Raw genomic sequence first — 20951 nt, 5'->3', positions numbered from 1 at the left:
ATCGTCTAAGTCGCCTTCCCGTAGGGCGAACGTGCTTCCAGGCTAGTCTAGTAAACAGGAGATACTGCGTTTCGAATCCCAGCGATGCCTTTGGTTGCGCACCACAATACAGCCGAGCTCGTGCTTTACCAAAAAACGGACGGCGAATGGCGACACAGAGGAGCTTGTGGACCGCGGGAGGTTTCTCTTGCAACACTACCCTCTCACCTGCTTTTGGAGGATAGCATCGCAGGTTAACGGGTCCCACCGAGGAGGCGCCGTGGCTTAGCTGGTCAAAGCGCCTGTCTTGTAAACAGGAGATCCTGGGTTCGAATCCCAGCGGTGCCTTTCCACCGGTGGCTGTCTCTGGCCTCGCTGTTGAATGGGGACCCCGGCGACGCTGTGTTTTTGAACCGTGCAAAGACCTGAGGACCTGTCTTTCTGCCCACACAGCGTGCCACTCGGTTGAGCTGGACGGGCACAAATCTTTAAGAAAAGCCCTCAGTGGCCCAGCCTGGCATACCGACAGGCTCTGTGGTGCAATGGATAGCGCATTGGACTTCTAGACTGCCAGATGAGGCCATTCAAAGGTTGTGGGTTCGAGTCCCACCAGAGTCGTCCTTTTTGGCATTTTGTTAAGCCCGTACTGCGCAGTGTTGCTCTCGGACAGCAGAAACCATTTTGAGGCCTCCTGTTCTCAGCGTACAATGATTTTAAAAAAAAAATGTCAATCATATTTAAAAGGTAGCAAAACATGCCCAAGATCCAATTCAGTGAGGTATGGCAATCACTGTCTTGCATCAAGTGAAGGCAGCAGGACGTTCGAAGTGTTGATTCATGAATCCTCTAAGCCGCCCTCCCCTCGCCTAGCATGCGGGGTGGCGCCGTGGCTTAGTTGGTTAAAGCGCCTGTCTAGTAAACAGGAGATCCTGGGTTCAAATCCCAGCGGTGCCTTAGGCGGGGTTCCAGCCCAGCAAGCGCAAGCTTTTCCGAAAGCGACCCGCAAGCAGGGGCAGCGAGTGGTTAATTTTGCTAACCGACCCCGACACAGTTGTCGGCAAACGCCTTAAAGCTGTCCAGCGCCCAGTCAGCCAACCCCTGGCCTCTTCTCTGGAAGCCTGGATCGTCTGAGTCGCCTTCCCGTAGGGCGAACGTGCTTCCAGGCTAGCCTAGTAAACAGGAGATCCTGCGTTTCGAATCCCAGCGATGCCTTTGGTTGCGCACCACAATACAGCCGAGCTCGTGCTTTACCAAAAAACGGACGGCGAATGGCGACACAGAGGAGCTTATGGACCGCGGGAGGTTTCTCTTGCAACACTACCCTCTCACCTGCTTTTGGAGGATAGCATCGCAGGCTAACGGGTCCCACCGAGGAGGCGCCGTGGCTTAGCTGGTCAAAGCGCCTGTCTTGTAAACAGGAGATCCTGGGTTCGTATCCCAGCGGTGCCTTTCCACCGGTGGCTGTCTCTGGCCTCGCTGTTGAATGGGGACCCCGGCGACGCTCTGTTTTTGAACCGTGCAAAGACCTGAGGACTTGTCTTTCTGCCCACACAGCGTGCCACTCGGTTGAGCTGGACGGGCACAAATCTTTAAGAAAAGCCCTCAGTGGCCCAGCCTGGCATAAACCATTTTGAGGCCTCCTGTTCTCAGCGTACATTGATTTAAAAAAAAAAATGTCAATCATATTTAAAAGGTAGCAAAACATGCCCAAGATCCAATTCAGTGAGGTATGGCAATCACTGTCTTGCATCAAGTGAAGGCAGCAGGACGTTCGAAGTGTTGATTCATGAATCCTCTAAGCCGCCCTCCCCTCGCCTAGCATGCGGGGTGGCGCCGTGGCTTAGTTGGTTAAAGCGCCTGTCTAGTAAACAGGAGATCCTGGAGTCAAATCCCAGCGGTGCCTTGGGCGGGGTTCCAGCCCAGCAAGCGCAAGCTTTTCCGAAAGCGACCCGCAAGCAGGGGCAGCGAGTGGTTAATTTTGCTAACCGACCCCGACACAGTTGTCGGCAAACGCCTTAAAGCTGTCCAGCGCCCAGTCAGCCAACCCCTGGCCTCTTCTCTGGAAGCCTGGATCGTCTGAGTCGCCTTCCCGTAGGGCGAACGTGCTTCCAGGCTAGCCTAGTAAACAGGAGATCCTGCGTTTCGAAACCCAGCGATGCCTTTGGTTGCGCACCACAATACAGCCGAGCTCGTGCTTTACCAAAAAACGGACGGCGAATGGCGACACAGAGGAGCTTGTGGACCGCGGGAGGTTTCTCTTGCAACACTACCCTCTCACCTGCTTTTGGAGGATAGCATCGCAGGCTAACGGGTCCCACCGAGGAGGCGCCGTGGCTTAGCTGGTCAAAGCGCCTGTCTTGTAAACAGGAGATCCTGGGTTCGAATCCCAGCGGTGCCTTTCCACCGGTGGCTGTCTCTGGCCTCGCTGTTGAATGGGGACCCCGGCGACGCTCTGTTTTTGAACCGTGCAAAGACCTGAGGACCTGTCTTTCTGCCCACACAGCGTGCCACTCGGTTGAGCTGGACGGGCACAAATCTTTAAGAAAAGCCCTCAGTGGCCCAGCCTGGCATAAACCATTTTGAGGCCTCCTGTTCTCAGCGTACATTGATTTAAAAAAAAAAAATGTCAATCATATTTAAAAGGTAGCAAAACATGCCCAAGATCCAATTCAGTGAGGTATGGCAATCATTGTCTTGCATCAAGTGAAGGCAGCAGGACGTTCGAAGTGTTGATTCATGAATCGTCTAAGCCGCCCTCCCCTCGCCTAGCATGCGGGGTGGCGCCGTGGCTTAGTTGGTTAAAGCGCCTATCTAGTAAACAGGAGATCCTGCGTTTCGAATCCCAGCGATGCCTTTGGTTGCGCACCACAATACAGCCGAGCTCGTGCTTTACCAAAAAATGGACGGCGAATGGCGACATAGAGGAGCTTGTGGACCACGGGAGGTTTCTCTTGCAACACTATCCTCTCACCTGCGTTTGTAGGATAGCATCCCAGGCTATCGAGTCTCACAGAGGAGGCGCCGTGGCTTAGTTGGTTAAAGCTCCTCTGTAGTACACAGGAGATCTTATGTTCAAATCCCAACGGTGCCTGGGGTGGCGCTCCAGTCCAGTAAACGTGCCTCCACTGTGCACAGACCTGAAGACCTGTCTTTCTGTGCACGCAACAGGATGTTTGAAGTGTTGATTCATGCATCCTCTAAGTCACTGCCAGATGAGGTCATTCAATGGTTTTGGGTTCAAGTCTCACCAGAGTCGTGGCTTTCTGGTAGCTCTCATACTGTGGAGTTTTGCCCTCAGACAGTAGAAATTTGTAGACATTTTCTTTTAGCATCCGCCTCTGGATGTTTTAACCCTCTGAGTCACTCTCCCGATAACCCTGCTGTTACGGTTTGGCGCCGTCGCTTAGTTGGTTAACGCACCTGTCTCGTAAACAGGAGATCCTGGGCAGCAGGACGTTCGAAGTGTTGATTCATGAATCCTCTAAGCCGCCCTCCCCTCGCCTAGCATGCGGGGTGGCGCCGTGGCTTAGTTGGTTAAAGCGCCTGTCTAGTAAACGGGAGGTCCTGGGTTCAAATCCCAGCGGTGCCTTGGGTGGGGTTCCAGCCCAGCAAGCGCAAGCTTTTCTGAAAGCGACCTGCAAGCAGGGGCAGAGAGTGGTTAATTTTGCTAACCGACTCCGACTCAGTTGTCGGCAAACGCCTTAAAGCTGTCCAGCGCCCAGTCAGCCAACCCCTGGCCTCTTCTCTGGAAGCCTGGATCGTCTGAGTCGCCTTCCCGTAGGGCGAACGTGCTTCCAGGCTAGCCTAGTAAACAGGAGATCCTGCGTTTCGAATCCCAGCAATGCCTTTGGTTGCGCACCACAATACAGCCGAGCTCGTGCTTTACCAAAAAACGGACGGCGAATGGCGACATAGAGGAGCTTGTGGACCGTGGGAGGTTTCTCTTGCAACACTACCCTCTCACCTGCTTTTGGAGGATAGCATCGCAGGCTAACGGGTCCCACCGAGGAGGCGCCGTGGCTTAGCTGGTCAAAGCGCCTATCTTGTAAACAGGAGATCCTGGGTTCGAATCCCAGCGGTGCCTTTCCACCGGTGGCTGTCTCTGGCCTCGCGTTTGAATGGGGACCCCGGCGACGCTCTGTTTTTGAACCGTGCAAAGACCTGAGGACCTGTCTTTCTGCCCACACAGCGTGCCACTCGGTTGAGCTGGACGGGCACAAATCTTTAAGAAAAGCCCTCAGTGGCCCAGCCTGGCATAAACCATTTTGAGGCCTCCTGTTCTCAGCGTATATTGATTTAAAAAAAAAAAAAATGTCAATCATATTTAAAAGGTAGCAAAACATGCCCAAGATCCAATTCAGTGAGGTATGGCAATCACTGTCTTGCATCAAGTGAAGGCAGCAGGACGTTCGAAGTGTTGATTCATGAATCCTCTAAGCCGCCCTCCCCTCGCCTAGCATTCGGGGTGGCGCCGTGGCTTAGTTGGTTAAAGCGCCTGTCTAGTAAACAGGAGATCCTGGGTTCGAATCCCAGCGGTGCCTTTGGTTGCGTGACGAGCTCGTGCTTTACCCAAAAACGGACGGTGACACAGAGGAGCTCGAGGACAGCGGGTGGTATCACTTGCTGCACTACCCTCTCACCTGCTTTTGGAGGATAGCATCCCAGGCTATCGAGTCCCACTGAGGAGGCGCCGTGGCTTAGTTGGTTAAAGCTCCTCTCTAGTACACAGGAGATCCTGGGTTCGAATCCCAACGGTGCCTTGGGTGGCGCTCCAGTCCCGTAAGCGTGCCTCCACTGTGCACAGACCTGAGGACCTGTCTTTCTGCCCACACAACAGGATGTTTGAAGTGTTGATTCATGCATCCTCTAAGTCACTGCCAGATGAGGCCATTCAAAGGTTGTGGGTTCAAGTCCCACCAGAGTCATGGCTTTCTGGTAACTCTCATAATGTGGAGTTTTGCCCTCAGGCAGTAGAAATTTGTAGACATTTTCTTTTAGCCCTCGCTTATGGCCATACCCCACCTGAGGCGCTAGAGAGCGACAGGAAGTGAGTGGCTGCAGTAGGAAGAGATAGGCTCTTCCACGGTGCTTGTTGTTTTTTTTATATTACGACTTTATTTTGTGCTTTGATGAGTTTTTTTTTGTTTGTTTATTTTTTGAAGAAGTTTATTAAATGGCGGATTTACTGGAAAAAAGAAAAGGACTGCTATCACGGAAAGAGAAGGAGGTCGGAGATGAAGAAATGAATCCAAATACAGTTGAAGGGAATATACAAGAAGAAAATACTGGAGAAAATACTGATGAAACTTGGGCTATGGTTGTTTCAAGGAGAAAACAGCAAGCAAAAACAATGGAACTAGAAGGAAAGAGAGATCTGCAAACAAACAAAGTTGCTGAACTTACAAAAGGAGGTGAGCAAAATCAGTCTTTTAACAATCAACGTCAACAAATGATAAACAGATTAATTAAAAAAAACACAATATCAAAGAGAATACAAGAAAGAAGCTACAGTTACATTAAATGTGATGGACACCGAGAGCACAACAATTATAATGATAATTAAAGCAGTAGAAGATAAAGTGGGAATTGGCAAACTTATTGGGCTTCGAAGGAAAACAAACAATGACTTTGAAATGACAATGGAAAATGAGATGGACTGTGAAGTGATGTTGGATGGAATTGTGATAAATGGTCAGAAATGTGAAATCAGAAAATTGTGTGCAACTGAAAGAATGGTCTCCTTTTTAAATTTGCCCAGTTACATAGAGGATGAGGAAATCATTCAAAAATTGAACAGTTGGGGTGTAACTCCCATTCTTCCTGTGAGAAGGAGATATCACCCAGGAACAACAGTGGCAGACGGAACATGCTTTTTGAGAGTGAAGTTCCCAAAGGAGGTGGCATCTTTACCATACACAACAAAATTTATGACTGAGGAAGGAGTTCAGTATTTCAGAGTGATCCACGATAATCAACGGAAAACATGCAGGATCTGCACAAGTACTGAGCATGAGCTAAAGGACTGCCCTCAATTTCTCTGCAGGAATTGCCTGGAGCAGGGGCATTATGCGCGGGACTGTACAGCTCCGTGGTGCCAAGGCTGCAACAGGGCAATGATAAGGTGCAGATGTGAGACGGACGATGAGGAAAATAAAGAAATGGATATGGAGATACAGGAAGAGATGGGAGGCACTCAAACTGAAACATCAAATCAAATATTAGAACAGACTGAAGGAGGAGATGACAAACAAACTCATGTAGAAGAGGAGGAGTATAACCTAGAGGAGAATGCAGTAAGGAGTGGGACTAAAGCATGTGAAATGGAGATGGACAAGGAGCCTGAGGAGAACAATAAGGTGGACTACCAAAAGACACATGGAAAAGAGAGAACTGATGACAATGAAACAAAACCGCAGTATGAGGTAAGAGAAACAGGAAATGGGGAGAAGAGCATTGAAACAGAAGTCAAGATAAAGGAAAGACTGAACAAAGGTTTAAAAACAAGAGTAAAAAGTGTTATAGACATTGAAAAGGTACTTAAGAAACAGAAAATAAGAAGAGAAGAGCGTAATGAAATGATGGAAAAGAAAAGAGCTGAAATGAGTGGTTCCACATTTGTAGCTTCGGGAGAAACTGAATTAGATTGATGAGTAGTTGTTTGTACACTCAACTATTTCTTTTAATGAGTTCTTTATGGATTGCATCTCTGAATGCAAGAGGACTATCGAAACCTGAGAAATTTCAGAGATTGGTGTATTTGATTAAGGACTGTGATGTGTTATGTTTACAAGAAACTTTCTGGAATCAAGAGGTTGTGGAAGGTATGAAAAAGATCTGGGACGGAGAAATTTACTTTAACAATGATCAGAGTAAAAAAAGGGGAGTTGCGATACTAATTAGAAGAGGTGTGAGTAAAGAAATAAATGAAATATATTCTGACAAGAAGGGGAGAATAATGGCAGTAAAATTAATAAAGATGGATAAAGAAATAATAATATGTAACATACATGCACCAAACGAAGAGGGACAAAAGATAATTTTTTATAGGAATTTGAATGTATTAATTGAAGGATGGCAAAATGTTTTTTGTTGGGTGATTTTAATACTGTATTAGAAAGAGTAGATGTTAGTGATTGTATGGTGTTTAGGAGGGATGGAGGAAGAAATGAATTATTTGAACTGATTAAAAAATATAACTTAATAGATGTTTGGAGAAAAAGAAATAGAGCTAAAAGGGAATTTTCAAGACAACAAATAGTAAACAAAGTTTTAAAGCAAAGCAGAATTGATTTGTTGTTGAGCGGTAAAGAGATAGAAAACTACGTTATGAAAATTTATTATAAGCCATACAGTGAAAGTGATCATGATTTTTTGCATGTAAGAATTGACTTAAGTAATGTGGAGAGGGGTCCTGGAGTTTGGCTATTAAGTCTTTGGTTCTTTTAATTGTGATGATTTGGCTCACATTTAACAAAAACCCACCAATTCACAACAAATCTCAACAAATTAGAATATGGTGACATGTAAATCAGCTAATAAACTCAAAACACCCACAAAGGTTTCCTGAGCCTTCAAAACGATCTCTCAGTTTGGTTCATTAGGCTACGCAATCATGGGGAACACTGCTGATCTGATAGTTGTCCAGAAGACAATCATTGACACCCTTCACAAGGAGGGCAAGCCACAAACATTCATTGCCAAAAGAGCTGGCTGTTCACAGAGTGCTTGTATCCAAGCATGTTCACAGAAAGTTGAGTGGAAGGAAAAAGTGTAGAAGAAAAAGATGAACAACCAACCGAGAGAACACCAGCCTTGAGAGGCTTGTCAAGCAAAATCGATTCAAGAACCCACTGTGTTTTTTGAATCACACGTCAAACTCTGCCTTCATCATTTTCAGCACTTCCACAGACTTTTCAACTGGAAATGGGGCCACTGGTTTCTCAGCTGAAAACTTTGGGAAACTGGGAGATGAGTGAAGTCCTGCTTTCGCACCTGTCCCACAAGCAGTGCAAGTTTCACCTTAAATGCTATTGAGTCATTTTGTCATTGCTCTGAATTTTCTAGCTACCTCGCGCATCACCTGTTCGATTGTGATGACACAATATGTTAAATGTACCAATCTGTAGGTGAATTTAACAAATAATTAGGCTATATGATAATAACTGAGGGAAATTTTTGTTAGATTAGATTAAGCCAACCTTTATAATCAAAAACCGATATGATAAAAGTAAAACATATATTTACAACTTCTAATTTTCATTTTTAATTTTCAAAATATGTCTCTGGCATCGTTCAGAGGGCCGGTCCAAATGTGGGGGTGGGCCGCATTCGGCCCGCAGGCCTTAGTTTGGGGACCCCTGCTATAAACCATTACTGTTCATTTGATTGGAGAGAATACAGCTCCACTCCTCTTTTGTCAATGACTGTGTCACACCCTCCACCAAACACAACACACTACACCACACCCAGCATTTAGGACGCTAAAGGGGCCTCCTGTATCCACCAACCAGCCAAATAATTTGGCGGCCCTAGAATTTATTTCTGGTCCCTAGTGCTTCCTCGTAAGTGGGAAGAAAACTTTTACTAGAGTGAGTGTTTAAGAGAGAAATCTGAGACTTAAATCTGCACAAGAGTCATTCAGAAGCTTCAATTGAAGATCAAAGATTTCAAACATTCTTTTTTATGCTAATGACTCTGTCATTGTGACATCATACTGTGTATTTCAATCTGGCAGTGTGTTCTTCATGAGCAGTAGTAATTTGTCTCGGACACCACAAATTGAACTCATTACTAGGCCCCCTTGCATTGCTATAGTGCACTAAATGCTGGATGTGGTGTAGTGTGTTGTGGTTGACGGGGGTGTGACAGTGATTAATAAAATTGCTCCAATACTTGAACACGCTGATGTCACAATACTGTGCTGGGAGGAACGACGGAGACATAGATCAAAGGAACAGAGTTTATTATAGTCCAAAGACACAGGGTAATCCACACAAGGAAATAGGGAAGACAGATGTATTTGGACAATAGAGACCCAACAGAGACAGAATGCACAGACTTTGATTCTAATATATGGGGTAACTGGGGAACACGGGTGCATAGAATGACTAACTGGACTAAAGGAAAGGAACGCAACCAAAAAAGGGCACACAGAAACAAAAACAGGTCCATATTCCTGGCATATCGTCCCCCTTCTGGAAGGCGCATCCTTGCACTGATGGAACAACAGAAGGAGAAGAATGGACATCCAGGAGGAGGATGACGAACAGAGTCCAAGGTGGAGATGACGGAGGGAGGAGCCTCCCTCTGTATGTCCTCGTGTCTCCTTCCCTTTCTCAGGGAACAAGGGTTGTAGTTGTAATCCGAAACGGTGATGTTAAAAATGCTAACAATGTCCTTTATTGTGCTTCAACCAAAAAACTGCACTTCCTGTGAGATCTCTTTTCAATTCATGATATACAAATGTGAAGTTCTTACACTGTAGACAGAGCAAACGCATTGTCCATAATCCATATTATTCCTTGCGCTTTTGTGCATTACAGTTAGGGATGGGTACCGAAACCTGGTACTTTATCGGTCCCGGTGCCAAATTATAAAAGACCGAAGTATCGATAAGCTCTGACGTTAACGGTTCTGCTGTCAGTACTGAAGAAATAAAAAAAATAAAAAAATTCCTATTTATTATTGCTAAATAAACATTACCTAGCATATTTTACCTGACCAGCCTTTTTTAATTTGCGATAATATTCGTTATTCGCCTGCACTGCCGTTATTTGCTATCTCACGCACGAAATGTAGTCTGTTCCGCAGTACACAGAGCTCGCGCGCACACAACACGAGAGAGCTTGCGCTTATGGAGCGCCGAACGATCCAAAGTATGGTTACACTTCACCCGTGTGAACACGGACAATGCTCGTTGCAACAAGTGTAACATGATTTTCGCTTGTAAATGCGGAAACACAAGCAATTTATCAAAACATCTAGCCAAAGTGCATTGTGTGCAGAAATGCAAAGTTTTCGACTGCTTCGACTTCATCATCCGTCTCCTCAGGTATGCATGCTATGTTAAAATAACGACAACATCACATAAGGTCTCTCTAAATCAGTATTATAATGTTAATAATTTAATAAACACACATTCAGATACATATAGCCTACATATAGGCTAAATATTTAGAATATTTTTTATGCAGTAGCCTAAATAAATATTAAACATTAAAATGCGTTTATAATACTGCTTTTACAAATAGATAAATAATAATAAACTATGCTAAGAAATTATAGAGCAGAGCTTACCTAAAAATTAATTTGTAGTTAAATCATTGTATATTCATTTACAAGAAAATTGTGTTAATTTATTTGTTTTACAATCATTGGTTTTGTTTGTGTAACAGATATTTGCTCAAACATTTGTGTTTGCTAAGCTATAGATAATTATTTTACATTTAAAAAATAAAGTGTTGTTATTTCTGTTATTATAATATTTTCTTCAGTTTTTTTTTAAATTAAAAACACAACAAAAAGTACCGATAAGAGTACCGTTAAAGTACCGAATCGATAAGTGGTATCGATAGAAGTAGTAATACCGTTAAAACCTTAACGATACCCATCCCTAATTACAGTGTCAACTAGCTATATTGTGTTGGACTGAGCTTAAAGTGTACAATGGACAAAACATAATGAGAAACATAATTAGAAAGTTCCATTCTATACATTTAGTTTGAAACTCTTTCTACACTAAGGGGATCTGTTAGGCTTCTCTCTATTATGAATTTTCATGTGCCTGTCAAGGCTTCCTTTTTGACTGAAACAGTTTCCACACTGTTTGCATGTGTAAGGCCTCTCTCCAGTATGAACTAACATGTGCTTGTTAAGGGCTCCTTTTTCATTGAAACTCTTTCCACACTGTTGGCATGAGTAAGGCTTCTCTCCAGTGTGGACTCTCATGTGAATGTTAAGGCTTCCTTTTAGTTTAAAACTCTTTCCACACCACTGGCAGGTAAAAGGGCTCTCCATGGTGTGAATTTTCTGGTGGACTTCAAGGTTTCCACTTTGATTGAAACTCTTTCCACACTGTTTGCAGGCGTAAGGCTTCTCTCCAGTGTGAATTCTCATGTGTGTGTTAAGGTGTGCTTTTTGAGTGAAACTCTTTCCACACTGTTGGCAGGTAAAAGGGTTCTCTTCAGTGTGAATTCTCATGTGTCTGTTAAGGTGTCCTTGTAGAATGAAACTCTTTCCACACTGTTGGCAGGTGTACGGCTTCTCTCCACTGTGAATACTCATATGTGTTTTAAGGCTTCCTTTTTGAGTGAAATTGTTTCCACACTGAACGCAAGAAAAATAGCTCCTAGTTCCTGTATTTTGACCTCTTTTTTGTTTATAAGTCTTTTCAGACTGTAAGGAACAAAAAACCTGATCTTTCTCTTCAGATTCATTCAGATCTTCTCTCTCCTCTTTCAGCGCTGTTAGGTCTAAGGTGGAAAAAAAGTAATAAAAGTTAACCCCAGTTTAGTGGCACAAAACAATTAACATCAAAACATGTAGATATGTAACGCATGTATGCTAGATCCTATACCAGGGTGTCCAAACCTGATCCTGCTCAGCCAGTACCCTACAGAGATTAGGCTGGCCATTATACAATTAATAATTTAAAAAAATCTAGAAAATTTAATGACAGAGTTTAGGATCTATATATATATCTATAGACTGATCTCAATGTTTCTGTACCATTTTTGTCTCCTAGGGAATAAAATGCAACAAATTTAGAGAGTTTATTTATTTAATTTAAATCACCTTTAAAACAACAAGTGTTTACTAAAGTGCTGTACAAGCATACTAAATTTAAAACAATAAACACATACAGTGGTGTGGAAAAGTGTTGGCCCCCTTCCTGATTTTATTTATTTATTTATTTTTTCATGTGTCAGACTTTAATGTTTCAAATCATCAAACAAATTTAGATATTAATCAAAGATAACACAACATACAGTTTTGGATGAAGTTTTTTATCATGAAGTGAAATCCAAACCCACATGGCCCTGTGTGAAAAAGTGTTTGCCCCCTAAACTTAATAACTGTTTGGGCCACCCTTAGCAGCAACAACTGCAATCAATCAGTCCCTCGTAAGAGTATTTTCCCAAAAGTCTTGGGGATTATCAAGACGTGTTCTGGCAAAACTGAGACAAGCCTTTATGTTCTTTTTGCTCAGCAGTGGTTTTTGTCTTGGAACTCTGCCATGCAGGCCATTTTTGGCCAATCTCTTTCATGCAGTTGTGCAGTTGATTTTGTTGTGGGGTCTTTTGTGACCTCTTGGATGAGTCATCGCTGCGCTCTTGGGGTAATTTTGGTCGGCTGGCCACTCCTGGGAAGGTTCAACACTGTTCCATGTTTTCGCCATTTGTGGATAATGTCTCGCTGGAGTCCCAAAGCTTTAGAAATGGCTTTATAATCTTTTCCAGACTGATAGGTCTAAATTACTTTCATTTTCATTTGTTCCTGAATTTCTTTGGATCTCAAAATGTGTAGCTTTTGAGGACGTTTTGGTCTACTTCAGTCAGGCAGGTCGTATTTATGATTTGTTGATTGCGAACAGGTGTGGCAGTATTCAGGCCTGGGTGTGGCTAGAGAAACTGAACTCTGGTGTGATAAAACACAGTTATGTTTTAACACTTTTTCACACAGGGCCATGTGGGATTGGATTTTGTTTTCCCTTCATTAAAAGAAACCTTCATTTAAAAACTGCATCTTGTGTTATCTTTGATTAATATTTAAATTTGTTTGATGATCTGAAATATTAAAGTGTGACAAACTTTAAAAAACATTTTAAAAATCAGGAAGGGGGCCAACACTTTTTCACACCACTGTAAAACAGACTGTCCAACACAATCATAAAAACTTAACTCTCATACTGTGTTAAAAGCCAAAGTGTAAAGATGAGTTTTAAGACTAGGTCCCCCGGTTTTTAACCTTGTGGCAGGAACAACCAAAAGTAAATGCTCAGTGGATCCAAGTGCTCTTGTTGGAGTGTATAGCTGTATTAAGTCAAAATATTCTAGTCCATTTAGTGATTTAAACACTAAAACCAAAATCGATTAAAATCCATTCTAAAATGAACAGGAAGCCAATGGAGAGGTGCCAGAATTGGTGTAATATGTTCTCGTTTGTGTGTTCCTGTCAACATACGAGCAGCAGCATTCTGTACCAACTGCAAATGTGTGAGAAGCCTGGTTAATACCTAAACATATGTATAACTCTTTCAAACTCACTAAAAGATAGAAAAGACTTCACTTTGGATAATTGCCTCAACTGGAAACAACTAGCTTTAAATACTGAATTAACCTTTTTATCCAGTTTTCACTCCATAATAACACCCACATTTTTTTTTACATTGGGCTTCACATATAATCTTAAACCACCAAGATCCAACTGAGAAGAGTCACGAGCACCCCTAGATCCAAATACCACAACTTTTCTTTTCTTCATTAAACTTTAAAACATTTTTAGAGCCAACCAGGTTTAATGTCTTCAAGACAGTCCAACAATGGTGCTTACGACTTTGCATCTTTCTATTCCAAAGGCAGATAAAGCTGAGAATCATCTGCATAAAAATGAAACGAGATGCCATACTTCCTACAGATGGACCCTAGGGGAAGCAAATATATAGAGAACAAAATAGGCCCAAGAATGGAACCTTGAAAACGCTTTTTTTTTCTTTCTCTCTCTCTGTTTTGGCCTTCCGTCCACACTGAGATGGCATTTTTATCAAGGAAAACTAATGTCATTAAATTGTTTACTCCAATTTTCCTGTTTTTATACTAAAAGTGGCATTTTGCTAGTGAAAAGTACTTGCTTTATTTTACTTAAAGTCGGGATAGAATCTAATGAATGCCAAAGTTCAGCATTTTGTTTGTGTACCCCCTCCATCAGTTTGAGAACCACTGGTTTATACTGTTCTCATGTTAAAATACAGTACCTTCTTTATAAATATGCCCTACTGCTCCACTCTGATGCTCCTGAACAGCGGTCATCTATTTATTTACTTAATAATATTAATATTATTAGGGCCCGAGCCCAAAAGGGCGAAGGCCCTATTGTTCTTCTAAGGGTTCTTATTTTTAGGGCCCGAGCCCAAAAGGGCGAAGGCCCTATTGTTCTTCTAAGGATTCTTATTTTTTTTTTTTTTTTTGTTAACCTTCCGGGCACTTAAGGGGGTCTTAACATACTCAAAAACTCTTGAAAATTTGCACACATGTCAGAATCTGCGGCCATCAGGACGTCACAGAGGCTGGTACCGGGGCGTGGCAAGGGGACTCTACAGCGCCCCCTAGAATTTTGAGGGCCATATAGCACACATACTTGAACGTACACATATGAAACTCGGTACACATATAGAACTCATTGAGCTGAACAACTTTTGTACTCTATGTCATTTTCTCAACGCAACAGGAAGTGAGATATTTAGGGCTGTGTAAAAAGCGCATGCTCTGGAATTTAACGTACTCCTCCCAGGATTTCCAATGTCTCAAGACATTGGGGACGCTAAATTGCGAGGGGATTTTTGATATCTCGAACGGTTTGACCGTGGCAAGGCGACAAAGTTATGGCGAGAAATGAGAAACATGAAGTGTCTCATAACTGTTGCACACATTGCCTGATTCTGATGAAACTTCACCAGATTGTTCGTTGTATGATGCCGATTCCATAAATGTGACTATTATAAGTCAAAGTTATAGCGCCACCAACTGGCAGCAGGAAGCGTGTCATTTTCAAAATGCTTTGAAATCAGCCTCTTAATTTTACTTGATTTTCTTTAAACTTCATCAAAATCATGTCAAAACACGGGCAATAAGAATATGTAAAGGGGTCGATGATAAATCAAATGCTGTTGCCATGGCAACGTGTCAAACTTTAAAATTAGATTCCTGTCTTTTCGAGGCAGATAACATGCTTAGAATTTCATGAAACTCAACACACACATCAATATTAATGATAGTTAGACACTGGCAAAAGGTCATAAATGGGCGTGGAGCAGGCACTCTATAGCGCCATCTTTTGACAAAAGTTGGGGGGTTAGTTTTTCCTACAGTCACCAAACTCTGTACATATATTGTTCTCATCAATCTGGACAACTTTCTAAATTAAACTCATTAGCTAAGACCAACAGGAAGCCGGATATTTCCATTTGAATGTGTTTTTTTGGAAAAATCAGGCTGTAAACAAATTCACACTTCTTCTAAGAACAACCAGCTATTCACACCAAACTTTTTTAACATGAAGAGAAGATTCTGAAGATGTTAAATTGCGAGCGGATATTGGATATCTTGAACGGTGTTGACGTGGTGATTTTTTAAAGATGTAGTAAAAAAGATAACCGTCATTTTTTTTTATATCTTTAAAGTGCAGCATCCAAACTCTTTACAACTTTTTTCACACAGAGATCTAATCATTCTGAGCAAGTGCTGTTAATATAAATTTTCTACAAGCTTCAATGAATTAATGAAAATTAAAAAACGAAATCAGAAACCTGCTGTCACTCTGGGTGAATGTCTCTACTGTATGTATGTGCGTTCAGTCAGGCTGAGAGAAGCTCATTATTGCAGGGGGGAGGGGTGAGAGGCAGAGAGGGTGACAGAGTAGAGAGCCATGCTACAGACCATCTTTGAGGAAGAAATGCACATATATGTACTTTAATTACATAAATATGTCTGATCTTTGAGAGTCTGATATTTTGAGAAAATATAAAGGGTCACTAAGTCTTTCATTGTTTGTATTTTGCAGTTGTTGTTTTTTATTTATTTTTTACTGAACTATACCATGAACTTGTCCTATTCAGTCACATAGCAAAAGATTAAGAAAAATACAACTTTTAAGCATGAGTGATTTATCTTCATTGTAGACAATATTTTCATAGTGTTATTTATTAAATATAAAATTATAATAATTAAAAATTTCAAGACAAACTTTGACAACAAAACAAACTTTGCTGTTATCTCTTCAAAACATCTGAAAACCATCATTTTGAGATCAGTTATATATATATATATATATATATATATATATATATATATATATATATATCGCCCCATTAAAATACTCAACTTGATTTTTAAAGATATTTTGAAAGAATTAAGCGTTTATAGAGCACTTTATTGTGTATTGCTGTACACAATGTAATGTTAAAAGATACAAATTTACCTTTAAACAATATATGAATACTTTTTTTTAGCATAATATTAATTAACATTAATAAATGCTGTTTAATTTTTGTTCAACAACAATGTTAACAAATGAAACTGGATGGCAAAATTGTATATATTGTGTGTATGTGTCTGTGTGTTGATTTTAAAGTCTAACCCTTTCAATTCTGTAAACTTTAAATCCAAACTGGCTGAGGGTTACTGTGAATGCATGTGCCAACTGGGCACAGTTTTCCTAATTGATTCTTTCTTAGTTATGTAGCGCTTAAAAGTGATATCTTATAACAGGAGTCACCTGCAAAGCAATGTCCACACACAAATGGAACAGATAGGTAACGATGACATTTAAGCAGAAGTGGTGGACGTAAAGCAAGCAATAATAACATTTTGTTATCATCATCCTCAGAATATAGGGAAAATGTTCCCTATATTGTGAACGGCTTTGGGATATCTTGAACGGTGTTGATGTGGTGATTTGTTGGAGACACTCTATAGCGCCACCTTTTGACAAAAGTTGGAGGGTTAGTTGTAGCTACAGACATCAAACTTGGTCGGTATATTGGTCTCATCAAGCCGGACAACTTTCTAATTTACACCTATTAGCTACGACCAACAGGAAGTCAGCTATTTTGATTTGAATGTGGATTTTTGGAAAAATATAGCTGTGAATAAATTCATATCACTCATAGCAGAATCAGACAGTGCACACCAAACTTTGTCAACATGATGCCAAGATACTGAAGATGTTAAATTGTGAACGGCTTTGGGATATCTTGAATGGTGTTGATGTGGTGATTTATGAAAGTAACAGTAAAAAAGATGAAGAGTTATTTCCATATATCTTTAAATTGCATTATTCTAACTCATCAAAACCTTTTACATATAAAGAACAAGAAATTCTTAGGAAATACGTGTAGTTTCAAAATTTTATCATGCTCAGAGGCCCCAAAAACATTAAAAGTGTCATATAAATTTGTCAGATTAAAGCTCTAGTACCAGGGATGAACACTAGAGGTCCTCATAAGATAAGGAATCGTTTGACCTCTAATGCTATTTAGCTCATTGTCAGTGTATAAGAATGAAAATAATCCATAGAATCAGTTGATATATACTGTACTGTCAATGTACTTTTACATAATTATTTTGTATAGGTGCTTAAAGAGCATTAAAATCTTTTTTTAATCTTTTAAGGAAAAATTATATGATTTATATACATATATACACTCTCACTGATAGAATAAAAAATCTTATAGGTATGACACTTTACTGCTCAGTTCACTTAATTAGAATGAGAAACAAATACATCAACTAAGTTAATATGTATTTATTTTTAATATATTTGTTTATAATTATTTCACAGATGCTTATAGATCATTAAAATAATATTTAAAAATGGTTGTAGATCATAAAACATGGTAACTATTTAAAATAGGGTCTCTTTTGTTAACAATGGTTAATGAACTAACAAACACGAACGAACAACAATATATTTGTACTCGATTTTCTTCAAACTTCATCAGAATAATGTAAAAACACGGCCGACGAGAGATGCATCAAATGCTGTTGCCATGGCAAATAAATAAAAATAAAAAATACATTCAAATATTTGTTTCCTGTGTTTTTAAGGCAGATAGCGTGCTTAGAATTTCATTTTCCATTTTCAATTTTCAATGATTTATTATATATTTAAAGTGCAGCATCCTAACTCTTTGAATCTTTTTTCATACAAATAACTATTCATTCTGATCAAACACAGTTCATTTCATAATTTTACAAAACTCCACGAATGAAAGAAAATTAAAAAACATATCTGATCTCACTCTGCTCTGCACTCTATATGTGTGTTTGTGTGGTAAGTGGCTGAGTGTAAGGAGGGGGGATGGGTGGTATGAGAAAGAATCAGAGAGGAGGAGAGACAGTTAGGGTTAGTCCAAAGGGTTACTGTGAATGCATGTGCCAACTGGGCACCGTTTTCCTGATGCTATCGGGATGGCGACTGCACAGACGGCGAGGGCCCGTTCATCGCTGCTTGCAGATTTAATTTATTTATTAGGGCCCGAGCCCAAAAGGGCGAAGGCCCTATTGTTTTTCTAAGGATTATTAGGGCCCGAGCCCAAAAGGGCGAAGGCCCTATTGTTTTTCTAAGGATTATTATTAGGGCCCGAGCCCAAAAGGGCGAAGGCCCTATTGTTTTTCTAAGGATTATTAGGGCCCGAGCCCAAAAGGGCGAAGGCCCTATTGTTCTTCTAAGGATTCTTATTTTTAGGGCCCGAGCCCAGAATGGGCGAAGGCCCTATTGTTTTTCTAAGGATTATTATTATTATTATTATTATTATTATTATTATTTCATCAATGTTTTGGGGGATTTCGGGGTCCTTAACATACACGAAAACTCTTGAAACTTTGCACACGCATTGGAACCTGCGGCCATCAGGGCCGGACAAACTTTGACATGGGGGGGTCACCTGGGGGGGGCGTGGCACAGCGTTAAAAATTTCAACTTTTGAGGGACTCTGGAGCACACACCGGTTGACCTATATTTATCAAAATTCATACACATATAGACCTCATCGAGCCGAACAACTCTAATGCTCAAAGTCCGTGCTTCGCCCAACAGGAAGTCAGCTATTCAGGGATGTCTAAAAAGCGCATGCAATGGAATTTGAAATACTCCTTCAAGGCCTTTCCACCGATGGCCTCCAAACTCGGTCAGCATGATCTCAAGACATTGGGGAAACAAAATTGCCAGGGGAATTTTGATATTTCAAACGGTTTGGCCGTGGCGGGGCGACAAAATTATGGCGAGAAATGAGAAACAGGAAGTGTCTAATAACTTTAACACACTTTGTCTGATTTTGACCAAACTTCAGCAGTTTGTTCAACGTATGATGCCAGTCACAGAGATGTGACTATTATGAGTCAAAGTTATAGCGCCACCAACTGGCAGCAGAAAGCGCAACGTTTTCTAAATGCTTTTAAATCAGCCTCTTAATTTTACTCAATTTGCTTCAAACTTCATCCCAATAATGTCGAAACACGGCTGATGAGAATCTGTGAAGGGCATTATCGATAACTTTTATCATGTTGCCATGGCAATGTGTCAAACTTTAACTTTAGTTTTTTGTGTTTTCGAGCCACTTAAAATACTTGGAATTTCATGAAACTCAACACACACATCTGTATTAATGATATTTAGACACTGATAAAAGCCTATAAATGGGCGTGGAGGAGGCACTCTATAGCGCCACCTTTTGACAAAAGTTGGGGGTTTAGTTTTGCCTACAGTCACCAAACTTGGTACGTATATTGCTCTCATCAATCCGGACAACTTTCTAATTAACACTCATTAGCTATAATAAACAGGAAGTTGGCTATTTTTATTTGAATGTGGATTTTTGGAAAATTCAGGCTGTAAATAAAATCATACTAAACAAAGCAGAAACAAGAAGTTCACACCAAACTTTGTCAACATGATAAGAATATACTCAAAATGCTAAATTGTGAGCGGATTTGGGATATCTTGAATGGTGTTGATGTGGTGATTTTTTAAAGTCACAGTAAAAAAAGTAGCATTAATTTTCATATATCTTTAAAGTGCCTAATACCAACTCTTTAAAACTTTGTATATATGAAGAACAAATCATTCTTAGAAAATATGCTTGGTATCAAAATTTTATCATGCTCAGAGGCCCCAAAAACATTAAAAGTATCCAGAAGTGAAAGAGAGAAATGAAAACTGTAATACAAGGCATGAACACCAGAGGTCCTCGTATGATAAGGAATATTTTTACCTCTAAAGCTATTCTGCTCATTCATAATGTACAACAAAGAAACGAATGCATAGATTCATTTGCAGTTGTTATGTACTGTACTTTCAGAATACTTTTAAATAATTTTAAAATAAACACTAAAAAGCATTATTTTATTTTTTTTATGAAAAATTATGAAATGTTTTGTTTGTCTCTCACTGATTTGGTAACACTTTCTATGAAGCCCCTGTTATAAGGGTATTTCTAAGGCATTATAATGAACGCATAATGCATTATAAAAAAAACGTATAATATAATATATTATATCATCCAATGAATATTCATAACAACAAATATCATACATTATAATACTTAAATATTAGAGGTTATAACTTTTAAGATTATGATTTATAACACACAATAGACACCATATTAAATCTACTTCATTTGTAATGGACTATATCATATTAGATTTATTTTTTACATTATATTCTATTCTATTGACTATAAGCAACTAAATCTCACCAACTAACACTCCTTACAGTGTAGACTTAGATTAATGTTAGGCTAAGTAGAAGGTTCATGTTCTTGCAAAGTTACTTATAATCAGTTTGTCTTTTGGGGAACTGTCAAAATACAGTGTTAGCACATATTTAGCACACTACTAATAATAATTACTGCTAGCTGACATGCAGTTGCAGAGTTACTTATAAAAAGCTGTCTAACGGGTACCATCAAAATAATTAAACTGATCATATTATACATTCATCTGATCTGATACCTGATCTTATGGCTATTTGAGAATTATTATTATTATTACTTATAAGTGATCTTTGTATGCTTTAAGTAAAGTGACATCAGTAAGATGGCAAAATATGAGACTTATACATTATAACTATGAGGAGGTAATCATACTCATAAAAGCTATAATAAAAAAAGTAAAAATTCTAATACATTAAAACTGTTCTTATGAATGCTCATGAGATTATACAACATATTATAAGGTTTTTTATAATGTATTATGCAT

General features: G+C 40.3%; 8 non-coding genes across 8 annotated transcripts; all 8 read left to right on the top strand.

The window, feature by feature from the left end:
* The first annotated feature begins 253 nt into the window (after window positions 1–253).
* trnat-ugu (transfer RNA threonine (anticodon UGU)) lies at window positions 254–327 on the top strand. Its single transcript has one exon. It is a non-coding gene; the product is annotated as a tRNA-Thr (tRNA).
* Window positions 328–507: 180 nt separating this feature from the next.
* trnar-ucu (transfer RNA arginine (anticodon UCU)) lies at window positions 508–597 on the top strand. The gene is given in 2 exon segments: window positions 508–544; window positions 562–597. It is a non-coding gene; the product is annotated as a tRNA-Arg (tRNA).
* A 262-nt stretch (window positions 598–859) lies between these two features.
* On the top strand, window positions 860–933 carry trnat-agu (transfer RNA threonine (anticodon AGU)). The gene has a single exon. It is a non-coding gene; the product is annotated as a tRNA-Thr (tRNA).
* Window positions 934–1354: 421 nt separating this feature from the next.
* Window positions 1355–1428, top strand: trnat-ugu (transfer RNA threonine (anticodon UGU)). Its single transcript has one exon. It is a non-coding gene; the product is annotated as a tRNA-Thr (tRNA).
* Window positions 1429–2303: 875 nt separating this feature from the next.
* Window positions 2304–2377, top strand: trnat-ugu (transfer RNA threonine (anticodon UGU)). Its single transcript has one exon. It is a non-coding gene; the product is annotated as a tRNA-Thr (tRNA).
* A 1117-nt stretch (window positions 2378–3494) lies between these two features.
* Window positions 3495–3568, top strand: trnat-agu (transfer RNA threonine (anticodon AGU)). The gene has a single exon. It is a non-coding gene; the product is annotated as a tRNA-Thr (tRNA).
* A 421-nt stretch (window positions 3569–3989) lies between these two features.
* On the top strand, window positions 3990–4063 carry trnat-ugu (transfer RNA threonine (anticodon UGU)). Its single transcript has one exon. It is a non-coding gene; the product is annotated as a tRNA-Thr (tRNA).
* Window positions 4064–4446: 383 nt separating this feature from the next.
* On the top strand, window positions 4447–4520 carry trnat-agu (transfer RNA threonine (anticodon AGU)). The gene has a single exon. It is a non-coding gene; the product is annotated as a tRNA-Thr (tRNA).
* Window positions 4521–20951: the final 16431 nt, after the last annotated feature.

Source organism: Garra rufa, chromosome 2 (assembly GCF_049309525.1).
Source record: "Garra rufa chromosome 2, GarRuf1.0, whole genome shotgun sequence".
NCBI classification, from domain to species: Eukaryota; Metazoa; Chordata; class Actinopteri; order Cypriniformes; family Cyprinidae; genus Garra; species Garra rufa.
The sequence above is the reverse complement of the archived record's forward strand: the minus strand, read 5'-3'. Positions and strand labels throughout refer to the sequence as shown.